The sequence below is a fragment of the Ovis canadensis genome, chromosome 18 (genome assembly GCF_042477335.2).
Source record: "Ovis canadensis isolate MfBH-ARS-UI-01 breed Bighorn chromosome 18, ARS-UI_OviCan_v2, whole genome shotgun sequence".
In the NCBI taxonomy this organism is placed as follows: domain Eukaryota; kingdom Metazoa; phylum Chordata; class Mammalia; order Artiodactyla; family Bovidae; genus Ovis; species Ovis canadensis.
Genome location: NC_091262.1, coordinates 45,008,930 through 45,025,272, shown reverse-complemented (window position 1 = coordinate 45,025,272; position 16,343 = coordinate 45,008,930). Strand labels below are relative to the sequence as shown.

At 42.3% G+C, this 16,343-nt stretch overlaps 1 protein-coding gene across 2 annotated transcripts in view; it reads right to left on the bottom strand.

Annotated features, from left to right (window-relative positions):
* Positions 1-16,343, bottom strand: part of TMEM266 (transmembrane protein 266) — a 127,071-nt gene that overhangs the window by 69,630 nt on the left and 41,098 nt on the right. The window contains exon 2 of one of the 2 annotated variants that reach the window (XM_069560131.1): positions 4,458-4,617. The exons of the other annotated variant lie outside the window; for it this stretch is intronic. The gene's annotated coding sequence lies outside the window, so the exon portion shown is untranslated. The remainder of the gene's footprint in view (positions 1-4,457; positions 4,618-16,343) is intronic. 2 annotated transcript variants of the gene reach the window in all.

Below are 16,343 nucleotides of genomic sequence, written 5' to 3'. Positions count from 1 at the left end.
TCCTCTTAAAATCTGGATTAGGTAAATAGAATATACTTTTCTACAGATACTATAGTACCACCTTGAAGTCTTCTGGGAAAGAGTAACAGAATGTACACAGACAAGGAGACAGACCCAGGTTTGGGGCGATTTTGCACTACTTAAAAGGAAGTTACTCAAAGGGCTGGTCCTTTCATAAGTTACATTCCAACTGCAAACTGGTTTTCCTACAAGACATCAATCCAGGATAAATACCCTCTCCCAATCCTGAAGCTCTTCCCAGGTGGCATGAGTGATAAAGAACCCACTTGCCAATGCAGGAGATGTAAGAGACAGATGCGGTTTGATCCCTGGGTCAGGAAGATCCCCTGGAGGAGGGCATGGCAACCCACTACAGAATTCTGGCCTGGAGAATTCCACTGACAGAGGAGCCCGGCAGGCTACACTCCATAGGGTCGCAAAGAGTTGGACCTGACTGAATGACTTAGCAATGCAATCCTGAAACTCAGCTCTCAATGAACAAAGGGACAGAACTGTCACATGGTGCCAAAGGAAAAGTTGCTCCTGGAGTGAAAAATATTAGAGGATTGATGGTAAATTTGCAAAGCGGGGAAGTGCTTTCAACTTCTGTGTAACTAAGAAAAGTCAGAGCTCAAGGTAAAGGAAATTGAGGAAATCTTGGGAAATCTGAACTTTGAGGGACTGGAAATAAGAGAGATGGAGAGCATTATAAAATCAGAAGAGCTTTGGGATTTCCCTGGTGGTCTGGTAGTTAAGACTCTGCACTCTCAATGCAGGGGCCCCGGGTTCAATCTCTGGCCAGAGAACTAGATCCTGCGTGCCACAATGAAGAGTTCATATGCCGAGACAAAGACCCACTACAGCCAAAGAAAAGAATAAATAAATAAAGCCAGAAGAGCTTTAATATAGCGACCACTGTTTTCACACCAGGTGTTTTTGGGGGCAAAACAAAGCACGGGAGCAAGAGTCAGGGACAATAGCAAGGAGAATCTGGACGGAAGTTTTGCAGCCACACCTTCCTGGGGGTTTCACCTTACTTTATACCTTCAGAAGGAGGGCCTGAACTTAAAGATGAGAACTCTCCTGCTGCATTTATAGTAGCAACGGTACAGTAAATATATCAAGTTCTCCATTCCATAGCACAGATTTAGTCAGTCACAATCTTTTCAGTTCTTCCTACAAAGCCTCAAGCAAACCAACCCCTCCCCGTGGTAGAACTGCCCACGTGGACTGTCCATCCTTCACTGACAATGAAGTCAGGGTGGAGGTGTCCACAAACAGGAGTCCAGGAATGGTGTTTTAACAAGCTGTATTTGCAGGTAAGCCCTTTACATGTTATTCAAGATATTAACTCTCTGGAGAATATACTAGGAAGATCTTTGCTTCCACGGACCTTCCCGTACAGTTGGGCATGCAAGTGTAAAATACACAAAACCCCCCAATTTTTGTGTATCCTTGACCGTGATGAACGAGTAAAACTTGACAAATCTATATTTATACGTAATAAACTACTATACTGATATGACCCATGTAAGACATTCAAAAAACAGAAATAAAAATGATTTAAATGTCTTTAACATTTTAGAAAGAAAGATTTCAAATATATAGAGCTGTAGAGTGAATTTCTAGTTATCTTTCCCCCAGCTTCAACAGTTAACATCACAGGGACTGTCTAGTTCTCTCTGTAGACTGCCCCTTCTCACTCCTCATGATTATTTTGAAAGAAATTTTGGGTGTCATTTTATTCAACTGTAAATGTTTCAATATGTAACCCTAAGCATAAGATAAGGATTTCCTTTAAAAGATGCAACCACCAAACTATCATCAACTACTAAATCAACAATATTTTCTTAATATTATGAAATATCCAGGAATTATTCATGTTTCCTTATTTTTCCTATAATTTTTTAAGGTTTGTTGAATCAGGAGTCTAACAAGGTCCACCCATTATGATTGGTTCATAGGATTCTTAATTAATCTGTAGGTTTCCCCCTCCATCTCACTTCTTTCCCATGCAATTTAAAAAATTTATTTATTTTTAATTAAAGGATGATTGCTTTACAGTACTGGATTTTTTCCCACGCAATTTCTTGGAAAAACTGGGTCATTTGTCTCATGAAGTTTCCCATAGTCTAGATTATGGTGATTATATCTCTTTGGTTTCATTTAACATGTTCCTCTGCCCTCCGTATTTCCTATAAATATTAGTCTATAAGCTTTAATAAGATTCACCTTCAGTTGTTTTTTTTTTTTTTTTCACTTTCATAAGCAGTATCATGACTTCCATTCAGAGACACAGAATGTCTTTTTTTTCTTTTGTGACATAACAGCCACTGATGGTCACTTCCTAGATCCCATTAATTCATTAGGGCTTGCAGAAAGATCATATGGTTTCATCTTTCTGTCTTCATTTCTCAGCTTCTATGAAGACAAACTCCCCCTCGTCAACTATTAGATTAGCTTAAGGTACCGTTCATATCGAAAAGGAAGGATACATGCTTAACTTCCCCTCCTTTATTTATTGGTTTTCAAAATAATCTCCCAAAGTCGATCAGTGATTTGTTTTGTGGTGGTTGCTTATTTCTCACCGTGTTACAGATTTAAACACTCATTCAGGAGGGGTTGAGAGGGGAGCAGGCTCCTTGGAAACAGGGATGGCAGGTTCCTGGAAGGAGATGTAGGGATGAGGAAGAAATGATTGGCATCTCCAGTACAGGCAAAGATGAGGCAGGATAGAGGGTTAAAATCCTATTTGGATGGACAGTGAGTAGGCTGCTTCAGCGATTTAGAACCTTAACAAGTAACACAGTTCAAGATCCCTTAAGATGATGCTTTTTAAAAATAATATTTTCCAAATGAAATAACGCCCAAAGCACAAGTCTAGCACGAAGCAGGTGTAGTCTAGCACTCTATAAATGAACATCTGCAGTGCAAACCTGCTGTCTCATAACCTGGGAAAGCAGAAGAGGAAACCTGTTTTGGATTTATTTGGTCTGGCAGCAGTGGGGAAGAAGGCTGTTTTTTAAACTTTAGGAAATTCCGTCCATTCCACTTGTTGCTCATGAGTCTATCTATGTAATTTACCAAAACCATATAGGCTTGTTCCAGCCAAACCTGCCAAGTTCAAGCTGGCATCCTAGGAATCTTAGAGCTGAAAAAGGCTTCTAAAAACAAGAAGTCAGTTCCCTTACCTACCAGGTGAGAAAATCCGTAATTTGGCTCATCTGTCCCCAGGGGCAACTAAGTCTATTCCTCATCTCTTACTCTAGTGACAGCCCCGTGGCATACATGATCTGCTTTCACCTGCGTTCCACTGGTTGCCAAAGCTGTTTTTACTGCAAATCACCTGGGGGCCTTTTGGGAAATATAAATTCACAGGCTACACTGCAGAAATGCTGAATCTGAGCTGTGCAGGTGGAGTGTGAGAATCTTCAGGTTCTCCAGCTGTTTCTGACATGCAGCCACTCCAGTTGACCCTCAATATCAGTGGTTCTTAGACATTCCATTGCACCAGAATTACCAGGAAGGTTTATGTAAATACAAATCGATAGCCCTAACCACGAAGTTTCTAATTTAGTATGTCTGGGGTGGGAACTTGAGAATTTATATTTTGAAAAAACTCCAGAGAATAATGACTTGCTGATCCACAGACCACACTCTGATCTTCTGTATCAGAAAGTCTGCTTGAGGTAATTTATAGAAGGGATTTTTATCCCTGTGTATTTTGCACACAAAGCTAGTATGGTGAAATAGTCAGCAAAACCTATCCTGGCCAGGTTGAAGATAACACGCTATATTAGTTAGGAGTAATTTTACTTGCAAGTAACAAAATATCTGACTAACAGTGACTTAGGCAGTAAAGACTTTTAATTATCTTACATAGCAAGAGGCCTGGAGGCAGGGGCTCAAAGATATCACCAAGGACTCGAAACCCTTTGTATCTTGGCATTCCCTCATTCCTCTCGTGAGGCATTATTCATATTTGTTGCCTCATGGTTGCAGAATGGCTGCTGCGGCTCCAGCTTGCACATCCTCACACTAGCTCCTACCAAAAAGAAACAATCAAAGGCTTTCTCCTCACGAAGTCTTTTATTTAGCTGGTATTATCTTCCCAAGGCCTCTAGTCAACATCTAATGTCTCTTGGGCATAGCTAGGTCATATGGCTGCAAAAGAACCAAGGACAATATACAGCTGGCCAAGGGAGTAAGGGGTGATATGAGATCCTAGACCAGTCGTGATTCATCCTTTAGGTGCTGGGCATATTGTTACCATAAACAAACCTCAGTTCTCTTAGCAAGCAAGAAGCAGGAAGGAGCTGTCTGGTGTATAACCACTTGTCTGCCAGACCAGGTCTGGACACTTGTGAGATGGTTCTGAGGCTCTGCTGAAGGAAGTTTCCTGGGTCTCCAAAGTGTTGGTAACTGGTTGGCAGGAGAGATAAAAGATGTGCTCTTACCAAACCTTGGGGCTCTTTTATTTAGAAAGCGTATGTGTGGGGTTCAGTTTTGACATCCTCAAGCACGCTGCAGAATCTGCTCCTAGGGAGAAGCTGCTGAGCACAGGCGCCGTTCACAGATACGATGTTCCACACCCCCAGGAGGAGGCTGTTTCTTGCTCTAAAAGACAAAGGTTTGTGTACAGCAACACAAGGTCAACCTTGTTGTTACCTTGACCCATTTGTACCTTGCTCTGTTAACAAGGAGTGAAAATGAAGAAAATCAATCATGTCTGAGAGCATTCTCTCACTCTGATCTCCACTCCACTGTGGAGTGGAGTTAACCAAGCGGGCAGGGAGCCCACGGTGGCTCTCTTTTCTAGATGCAGCCCAGTCTTCTGTGGATCCCTCTTACTTTCTACCGTTTGCTCTTCTCCACTTACCAAATAATGCAGCCACTCAACTACTACCCGTCTCATGAAACAGGGACACACAAAACAAGATCACACAAAACTAGATCTGAAATTACTCTCATGTTCCGAGAAGAAAATCAAGAGGACCATCATTCTAATCCTTCCCTGGCTCCCAACATTTTTTTCTTTTTCTAATGAGTACTTCCCTAAGTTGTCCCTGATGGAACAAAGGACCCAGGGGTTCCTTGCCTCTGGCTAGTCTGGGCAAAAAAAGACATCCCATGCCTCATGACCCAGCAATCCCACGGCTGGGCATACACACTGAGGAAACCAGAATTGAAACAGACACGCATACCCCAATGTTCATCACAGCACTGTTTATAATAGCCAGGACATGGAAGCAACCTAGATGTCCACCAGCAGATGAATGGATAAGAAAGCTGTGGTTCGTATACACAATGGAGTATTACTCAGCCATTAAAAAGAATACATTTGAGTCAGTTCTAATGAGGTGGATGAAACTGGAGCCTATTATACAAAGTGAAGTAAGCCAGAAAGAAAAACACCAATACAGTATACTAATGCATATATACGGAATTTAGAAAGATGGTAATGATAACCCTGTATGCGAGACAGCAAAAGAGACACAGATGTATAGAACAGTGTTTTGGACTCTGTGGGAGAGAGAGAGGGTGGGATGATTTGGGAGAATGGCATTGAAATATGTATAATATCATATAAGAAACGAACTGCCAGTCTAGGTTTGATGCAGGGTGCAGGATACTTGGGCTGGTGCACTGGGATGACCCAGAGGGATGGTGTGGCGGGGGAGGTGGGAGGGGGGTTCAGGATTGGGAACACGCGTACACCCATGGCAGATTCATGTTGATGTGTGGCAAAACTAATACAATATTGTAAAGTAAAAAAAATAAAATAAAAAATAAATTAAAATTTTTTTAAAAAAGAAAAAGACATCCCATAGCAGGGATTCCTCACCCGCCGCCTGAGGTCATTTTCCCTCCAGAATTCTGCAGAGCTCCTGGGGAACTCAAGTATCTGTGATTTAGACAACTGACAGCAAGGAGCTAGGGCTGCCGTAGATGACCCCTATCGTCCCCACTCCCTGTTCTAGTCAAGCAAATCTTAAGAGTAAGACTTTGCAAATCTCTGAAGAAATCTTTGGCTGTACATGATGTTAACTAAAAGATTTAAGAACTTAGATATGATTAACTTTGCCATTGAATTCTACATGGCACCAGACAAATGACTATTCTTTGATAAATGGTGTGTGTGGGGGGTGGAAATCCTCTTTCTTCAATACTTTTGTAGTACTTTTTTGTACATCCGTAGTAGGATGCGAAAATGACCCCATTCTCACTCTCCCTGTATTAATGCCCCTTTTGTTGTTCTTACAGACTGAATGTGTCTCTCAAAACTCATATGTTGGTGGTATTGGGAGGTAATGCCTTTGAAAAGTAATTAAGTCATGGAGAAGGAATCCTCACAAACAGGATTAGTACCCCAATAAGAAGAAACACAAGAGTGATGACTTCTTAGCCATGTGAGCATACAACCCGAACACCACCTACTACAAACCAGGAGGAGAGTCTTCACCAGACACCAGGTCTGCCAGCACCTTGACCCTGGACTTGCCAGGTTCCGGAACTGTAAGAAGGCCCCCAGCCTACAGCCTTCTGTGACAGCAGCTCAAATGGACAAGGACAGTCACATAGCTTATTGCCCCCTCACCTGTTGCTGGGGCTGGCCATGTGACTTGCTTTGTCAACATAGATTGGGAACTGTGATGATTAGTTTTATGTGTCACCTGGACACACAAGGGGCTATCTGGTCAGACAGTGTGTCTCGGTGTGTCTAAAAGGATATATCTGGATGGGATTAAAATCTGAATTGGTAGACTGAGTAAAGGAGGCTGCCCTTGCCAGTGGGGACGGGCCTCACTCAATTTGTAGATGGCCTGAAGATAATAAAAAGCTAGTAAGAAAGAATTCTTTCTCTCTGCCTCACTGACTGTGAGTTGGGGTATCAGCCTTCTATTTTCAGACTCAGGCTCAAAATGATCCTATTGGCTTTACTGGGTCTGGACTTTTTAGCTTCCGTAATCCCGTGAGCCAGTTCCTTATAATAAATCTCTTTATTCACACACACACACAGAGAAACACACACATGCACACACATATATCCTGTTGCTCTTGTTTCGCTGTAGAACCCCAATGACCACATCACCAAACATGAAAGCACGCATGTGACTGGGCTTGCCCCCTCTCTCACACGTTTCCATGACAGCCAGCATGCCCAGTCACCCCGGCCAAGGACGACCAATAGCTGCCTGCACCTGCCCACCCCAGACACGTGAGTTCAGTCAAGTCTAGAAGAGTCACACAGCTGTGCCCAGCCTAAATTGCAGAGCCACAGACCCATGACCTAGAAAAAAACTTGTTTTTTTTTTTTTTTCAAAATCATCCTTTAGCCATTTATTAGCACCTGGTGTCCTCTAGAAGTATACCAAAGACTGGGGTTATCAAGATAAAAGAGACACTCAGAAAACTCGTGGGCTAGTGCTAAGACAGATGCACTGATAGAAATTAAAATTCAGAGAGGTGAGAAGAACAAAACATTACAAAGGAGTGTTTTGAAAGCTGTAAACTTCCTTATAAATATCACTCACACTGGCAGGTACAGTCTTCTTCCTTCAGCCATCTGTTAGGAAAGGTTTGTTTCTCTAAGCCCACCAAGTTTTGGGAATGGTTGTTATGTGGTGTTACTGTGGTAACAGATCACTGATACATTATAGATAAATGTCCACTGCAACACACAAAATAATACAAAGACACATATGTATATATTTTTAAGTGAAGCACAATTTTATCTAAATTTTCTGAAATTTATAGTAAACATGTTTCAAAAATGCTTAACCATGATACAAAGGTTTTATTATTTCACCTTTCTTTTATAGGTGTTTCTTTTTGTGCACAGTTCTTCAATAGAAGCCCGAGTCCTGAGTTGCCCAGTTAGGAGCCTCTGACCTGCTATTCTGATTTTCATTATTTATGGCCAATATCTGGCTTCTAAATGAACAGCTTTTGGTCTTTTTAATCACTTGCTGATAAGGTGAGCCTGCACTATTACCAATAACCACATGACCTAATTTAGAATCAACGTTGGCATCTAGTCTTGTGTTTCTAATCAAATTTACAATCCACCTTAAGGGACTGGCCAGATGTAGCAAAGATGTATATTTTCATATACATCTTCGTATATATGTATATTAAAGATAACCTCTCTCCAGCCTGCATTTTAACCCTCCACGTCTCCCCTGAGGTCCTATGTTAACACCCAGGTGTAGAAATCCTTGCTCAGAATTATGTAAGCATGTACTCACAGACATAAGCTAATTTTGGGGGGTTTGTGTTTAACAAAATAAAATCAACTCTGTAATTTGCTTTTATCACTTAGCAATATAGAATGGAAATCCTTTCTGGTCAATAGAGAAAGATATACACTTTTCTAATTTCTTAATTCATATACATATATATACACACACGTATAATATATAACTATATACATTGCTTATCATAAAATTCATGTCTTTAGTGGCACATGTGTTTTTTGCCCACTTCCCCCTCATTTGCCCACTTCACCTGCCTCACTGTTGCTCTCCCTTAATATACATACAGGAGACGTGGGTTCTATCCCTGGGTCGGGAAGACCCCCAGGAGGAGGGCATAACAACCCACTCCACTATTCTTGGCTAGAGAATCTCATGGACAGAGGAGCCTGGCAGGCTACATAGTCCATAGGGTAACAAGGAGCTGGACACGACTGAAGCGACTTAGTGTGCACACACATCCCTATTGACAGGCAGTTTCAGAGATTTTGGGCCCTGTGAAAAATACTACAATAAGGATCTTGCATACATTTCATTATGGTATTTTTATTTGTATGGGATAGATTCCCAGAAGTGAGATGACTGGGCTAAAAATTATATATCTTAAATTCTAAGAGTTAAAACAAGATTGCTTTTAAAGTTCCCTTTTAAGGGAACGTCTTAATCATTTGCAAGCTGTTGAGGGTGTCTGTGGACAAGATAAGTCCAAATACTTGCTTAATTATACCCTTGTCCCCATGGAGCACTGGAGTGAAAATAGAGGACAAGGGTGAAACCAAAAATAGCAATAAATATCCTTGCACCACAAGGAAAGACTTAGTTGACTTAGGAACTACCCTCTCACAGTATTTCTATGAGCTGTTTCAGAACAGTTAATGCCCTGAGGATTCTGTTTTCTTCCTTGTGCCATAAACCCTAACCCTCCCAACTAAACCAGCCACATAACCAATTCCTGGGTTCCTGCCCAATCCCAGGAGTTATGAGTGATCTATCCAAGGAGATCTGACTTCCCTGGAAATGAGGATGGGAGAGCACCAATGTGCAGGGGGGGATTACAGGAAATTCTGGTGTCACCTTCTAATAGTTTCCAGTCATATTTCAGGCACTAACTTATATACTGATATACTGGAGTGGGTTGCCATTCCCTTCTCCAGGGAATCTTCCTGACCCAGGGCTCAAACCTGGGTCTTCTGCACTGCTGGCAGATTCTTTACCATCTGAGCCAACAGGGAAGCCCCACACATTGATATTTTTGTTTGTCTGTTCAGGTGCTCAGTCATGTCCGACTCTTTGCGACCTCATGGACTGCAGCATGCCAGGCATCCTTGTCTATCACCAACTCCAGGAGCTTGCTCAAACTCATGGCCATCGAGTTGGTGATGCTATTCAACCATCTCATCCTCTGTTGTCCCCTTCTCCTCCTGCCTTCAATCTTTCCCAGCATCAGGTTCTTTTCTAATGAGTCAGTTCTTTGTATATACTTACTTGTTAAAAAGAGAGTGACTTTGCTAAAATTCTTATCCTTTGATAATGATTTTTATCTAGTTGACCAGGAACTATATCTATATCTGTATCTATATTTCCACTCACACTCTCTGCCAGCTTTGAAGTGTAAATGACATGGACCTACTCAGGGGTATCTGCAGGGGCAGGTCCAATCACGGAAGAGACTAGGGCCAACCCCAACCTGGAGGGGCTTTATCTGAAGTGGCTGTTCCAGGGGAAGCAGGGAGACATCAGGAATCACAGGGTGACCTTTGTCCCACTTCTAATAGGACAGGATGTCCTTCCAGTTCAGTGGAGAGAATCCGGTCATGACCTCACTCTGAGTGAAGTCAAGGGAGTTTGGCTCCTGGGGCAGTGATTTCCAGAAACCAAATAAAAGTCACAGATGCAAAGTGGATCCACATTATCAGTAAGCAAAGACACGTAAATTCAAACCATCTTTTCTCCTAATGGACTAGGAATGATTTATAATACGTAGTACTGATGAGTGCGTGAGAAAATGGCCATTCATGCACATCATTGAGATACATATGTGTGTTGGTTGCTCAGTTGTGTCTAACTCTTTGTGACCCCACAGACTATAGCCCGCCAGGCTCCTCTGTCCCCTCTGTCCATGGAATTCTCCAGGCAAGAATACGGGAGTGGGTTGCCATTTCCTTCTCCAGGGCATCTTCCTAACCCTGAGATTGAACCTAGGTCTCCTGCATTACAGGCAGATTCTTTATGGTCTGAGCCATTGTTGATAGAGGTGAAAATTGTTGGAAATTTGCTGAAGGGTGACTTGACAATATTTGTCAAAATTATTTTAATGTGTACTCTTTGACCCCGCAATTCAACTGTTAGAAGATATGTTTTAGGGGAATAACAGATGCATACATACATATAGAAGTTTCTTGAATTTATATAATATCACCACACCTAGCACATAGTAGGTGCTCCACAAATATGTGTTAAGAAATCAATAAAATAATAAATTGAAAGCAATGCAAATGTCTATCAATAGGAGACTAGGTGAATAAATTAAGGAACTTCTGTATTATGGGATTGTCCCACAGCTATTGAAAAGGACGAGGTTAAATGGAAACTGGGAAGGACTGACTGCAAAGGAATATGAGGGAACTTCTGGCAATATTCTAAATCTTTATTGTGGTGATGGTTCCAAGTGTGCTTTTAAAATGGGTGCTTTTTATTGTTTGTAAATAGTTCTTTCAACAATACAGCTGATTTTTTTAAAATGGAATAACATGGAAAGTTGCCTGCAATGTAACAATAAAAAAGGTTACCAAATGATAAATAGATGATGATCCCACTTACATAATATATAGAGGAAATATGTATATGACAAGGTGTGGAATGGGACTTTTCCTGTGGTCCCAGAATTTGGCAGATGCCCTAAAGTCAAAGATAAAGATAGTAAATGCTCACATTTTCTTAAGAGAGATGTCAGGCTATGTATTTGGAATATACTAACAGATGGTCAAGCTGGTCTAGTAGCTACTGCTCCTGATAGCCTGTGAGAGAGAAGGCTAGAGAAACCCATGCCAGATGCCCAGGCTGACTGGGACATGGGAGGTGGCCAGGAGAGGACAGAGAACATTGGTGGGAGGAACCTGCCCTTAACCACCAAGCTAAGCAGGGGTATGGCATCAGTCAAGGACCTTAGTGAAAATTAAACTCAACAGTTGAAGCAGAGTATACGTTTTTAAAGGATGCTGAATTCCAGGTGGGTGAGAGCGCCAGGTATCAAACATTTATGGTCACGAACATGGACTGGACGCTGGTGCTGCTCCAGGAAAAGCATCGCTGATGCCACCGCACCACACCCACATCCTCTCCTCCCCAGCTTCCCAGGTCCCAGCTCCACCTGATTAAAAATTGGCAGAGACAGATCACACAGCTGTATCCTGGCTGCAAGGGAGGCTGCCACCTTGCATGGGGGTGGACTCAATATGGGAATTTCCCCAAATCTAGAAAGGCCACTGGAAGGATGTGAGCTGATCACAAATATGGCAATAGTTATGGACTACAGTTATGGACTCCTGTGGACATCTTGATAGGACTCGGCCCAAGAGGACCAGAGGGGTGCCAGGGACACAGTGTCCAGAGCAGGAACTGAAGGTAGCCCTCTGAAGTTAGGCAAGAATCCAGTGGAATAGTGCGTGCAGCTCCCCTACTGCACCCAGAGGGGCTGGAGTGGGCAGAAAACAGAAGGTGGGTTTCTAAGGAACTTGCAAAGCATCCTTGAGTCAGGCCGGGTGAATACAGGGAACTCGGGGTGGGAAGGAGCAGAAAGGCTGGCCTGTAGGTCAGGTTGCGTAGCCTGGACAGAAGTTTTCCTTTACATGGAATATTTTAACACCTGAAAATGAGGCTGTCCTAAATCCTGAAGGGCTTCCCTGGCGGCTTAGACAGTAAAGAATCCGCTGCAATGTAGAAGACCCGGGTTTGATCCTTGGATTGGGAAGATCCCCTGGAAAAGGGAATGGCTACCCCCTCCAGCCTTCTTGCCTGGAGAATTCCATGGACAGAGGAGCCTGGTGGGTTACAGTCTATGAGTCCGCAAAGAGTCAGACGTAACTAACACTTTTTTAAATCCTGAAAGTGACTAGAAAAGCTAAGGCATCTTGCCACATTCATGTCAGGTGATGGGAGGAGAGACACAGCAGAATATGTTGAAAAAAGTCATCGCTTGATTGTTCCTATCAACCTCCATTCATCTAAAAGGTCCAGATGGCTGCATCCAAAGTTATTAACAGGTAGGGAGGTAGGGGGAAGAAGTGGTATTCTCGAGGAGAGGTTTCATTTCACTGCTTTTTGTTCCTGAGCATCTTTCGTTAAAAAAAAAAAAAAAAAGACAAGGATAATCCAGATATGATGAACTTTGAAAACACTATGTTGGATAAAAGAAGCCAGACACAAAAGGCCACATACTGCATGATTCCATTTGCATGAAATTTCTCAAATTGATAAATCTCTAGAGATAGGAAGCAAATTAATGGTTTCTGGGGGCTGGGGAGAGACAGGAATGGGGAATGACTGCTTAGTGATTGCAGGGTTTTCTTTTGGGGTTATGAAAATGTTCTGCAACTAAATAATATTAATGGTTGCACAATGATACAAATATACTGTCAGTGACAGCACATTTCATGTTATGTATATGTTAACCACAATTTTAAGAACTAGGAAAGCAAAACCAAAAGTCAACCAAAACAACAACAAAAATCTAGAAATACTGCTTGACAAGAAAAGATGTTCACTACAAGGTAATTAGAAAAAGTAGGCTTTAAACTATGTTCATATCTGGGGGGGAAAAAAAAAGCCCATATATTGTGATGTATATATAAAGCAATCTGAAAGGACAGACCCACAATGTTAAAAGACGTTATCTCTGGGTGGTGGGACTACAAGGAACTGTTTACTTTATATGTTTCTATATTGTCTCATTTTCATTAATAATGAACTAACTCTACTTTAAAACTAAAAAACGTACATAAGGTTAAAAATTGGTAAGTGTGCATGAGAGATACAGGAAAAGGGCTGTGGGAATCCCAAGACAGACTAGACAGATTCCAACTGCCTGGGTTCTCGAATCTTCCTCAAAGCAGTCTCCTGACGAGGATCCTTACCTCTAGGCTTCTCTTCTCTGACACATCTTACGTGCAGCCACCACATAACTCTTCTGCTTAAGTTGGGGTTTGCTCAGTCCCCACTACTTACCGATTTGGTGGTGTTCAGCTGCTCAGTTATGTCCAACTCTTTGCGACCCCATGGACTGCAGCATGCCAGGCTTCCCTCTCCTTCACTATTTACCGAAGTTTGCTCAAATTCATGTCCATTGAGTGGGTGGTGTTACCATCTCATTCTTTGCTGCCGTTTTCTCCTTTTATCTTCAGTCTTTACCAGCATCAGGGTCTTTCCCAATGAATCGGCTCTTCACATCAGATGGCCAAAGTATTGGAACTTCAGCATCAGTTCTTCCAGTGAATATTCAGGGTTTATTTCCTTTAGGATTGACTGGTTTGATCTCCTTGCAGTCCAAGGGACTCTCAAGAGTCTTCTCCAGTGCAATTTGAAAGGATCAATTCTTTGGCGCTCAGCCTTCTTTATGGTCCAACTCTCACATCCATATATGACGACTGGAAAAACAACAGCTTTGACTAAACAGACCTTTGTCGGCAAAGTAATGTCTCGGCTTTTTAATATGCTGTCTAGGTCTGTCATAGCTTTTCTTCCAAGGAGCAGGCATATTTTAATTTCATGGTTTACTGCTTACTGAACGTGGTCTCAATTCCTCAGCCTGTGGTTCAGAACCCTCCACCACCTGACCTCAACGTTTTAAGCCATTCCTCATCCTCTTTCTGTGCTGTGTTCCAGCCACCTTGTCCAGACACCACTGTTCCCGATGCACAGACACAGGCACACAGTTATCCACCCTCTGCTTCTGCTTAAGGAACTCTCCCGGCAGGAACACGGATCCCCCTATTCCACAGGTCCCAACCATAATCTCTCTCTCATCCAACCTTCTATAACCCAGTGTCACTGCTTGCACCTGAACGCGGTGTCAGGGAGCCATCTCTTTTCTCTCTTCTGTACACTTCAGCTGTACATCACTCAGGGCGTGTACCACTTTTCTACTTTGTCTTACAGAGGTTTAGACTCTATTCTAGGCTATAAGCTCCTTAAGGCCAGGGTTCATATTAGCAAACTGAAAGGAAAAAACCTCAAAGCACTTGAAAAAATATTTCATGTTGCTAATTATTAGAGAAATGCAAATCAAAACAGCAACGAGGCATGACTTCACACCGGTCGGAATGGCCATCATCGAAATGTCTATAAACAATACATGCTGGGGAGGGTGTAGGCTACAGCCTACACTGTTTCTGGGAATGTAAATCGGTGCTGCCACTATGGAGAATAGCATGGAGGTTCCTCAGAAAACTAACAACTTAACTACCCAGCAATCCCACTCCTGGGCATGTATCTGGAGGATACCATAATCTGAAAAGATATATGCATCCCAATGTTTTCTGCAGCTCCATTTGCAATGGCCAAGACATGGAAAAACCTAAATGTCCATTGACAGAGGAATGGATAAAGAAGACGTGGTACATGTATATAGTGGAATATTACTCAGTCAAGAAAAGAATGAACTAATGCCATCTATAGCAACACGGATGTACCTAGAGAGGATCACACTAAGTGAAGTAAGTCAGGCAGAGAAAGACAAACACCATACAGTATCACTTATATGCAGAATCTAAAAAGATGATACAGATGAACTTATCCATAAAACAGAAACAGACTCACAGATTTCAAAAACAAATTTACAGTTACTAAAGGGGAAAGGTGGGGGAAGAAGGGTAAATCAGAAGTTGGGAATAATACATCACATTATTATATATAAAATAATCAACAAGGAGCTACTAGATAGCACAGGAAACTCTACTATAGGTTAGAGTTATTATTCTGTAATAACCTATATGGGAAAAAAAGAATCTGAAACAGAACAGATAAAAGTATATGTATAACTGAACCAGTCTGCTATACGCCTGCAACTAACACAACAATTGTAAGCCTATACCTCAATATAGGATAAAAATTATATTAAATCCTTAAAAAAAATAAAAGAAAAATCTCTCAGGCACATTTCTATATGCCTGATTTAGTTCAGCAGCTTTTCTAAAGGCAGAAAAATGAGGCAGGGTCCTTGGATGGCCCCATGAGTATGCTTTCTGCATTCAAAAAGTATTCCTCAGTTAACCCATCAAACTCGAGGTCAGTTTTCAGCAAGTCAGTGCTGGAGGCAGCCTTGGAGGGGCCGTCAGCAGTGAATGTGCAAGGTCATCTTTGTGCCTAAGGAAAAACATGACTGAGCAATTACCCAGCAAATGATCTCCTCTTGGAACTCAGTAGGATGTTACAAAAATTAATAGACTATTTTTTTAGAGCAGTTTTAAAATTTAAAGAAAAATTTAAAGTATAGCGCATTTCCATGTGACCACCACCCCTCCCTCCAACCCCCCCCCCCCAACCCCCGCATAGCTTCCAGTGGTATATCTGTTGCAATTGATGAAATCAGAAATCTGCATCTTAACAAGATTCCCAGGAGACTTGTAGGACATTATAGTTAGAAAAGCACTAGGGTGCATGATATTTAAATTCCCTTTCAGTTCTAAGCTTCTAATACAATCTATGACCTTTACTATGACCTGATCAGGAGGGAGGCTGCTAGGAGTTCCCTGGGAGGATGCTGACTGGCTGGGCCTGCAGTAAGCCCGAGGGCGCCTTCCCAATCAGGCTCCAGGGCAGGCATCCAGGCACAGCAGGCAGCTGCTGGCATGACCCTCTTGGAGAGTCGTGCTGCCCTCCAGCCAAGGAAACCTCTCGAGTTGTCCTGACAAGTGTGACCCGAGATGAAAGCTGGGGGTGGTGCCCACATGCAGTGAGCTTTGCTGGTTTATGCGGCTTCACGTGGAGACCTGGAGTCCAGGTCCTTGAGCAGGCTCAGCTGCTGGAGGGTGGAATTAAGAGGAGATGGGAATTGCAAGGAAGATTTCTGGCGAGTTCTGAGGCTGTGGACAT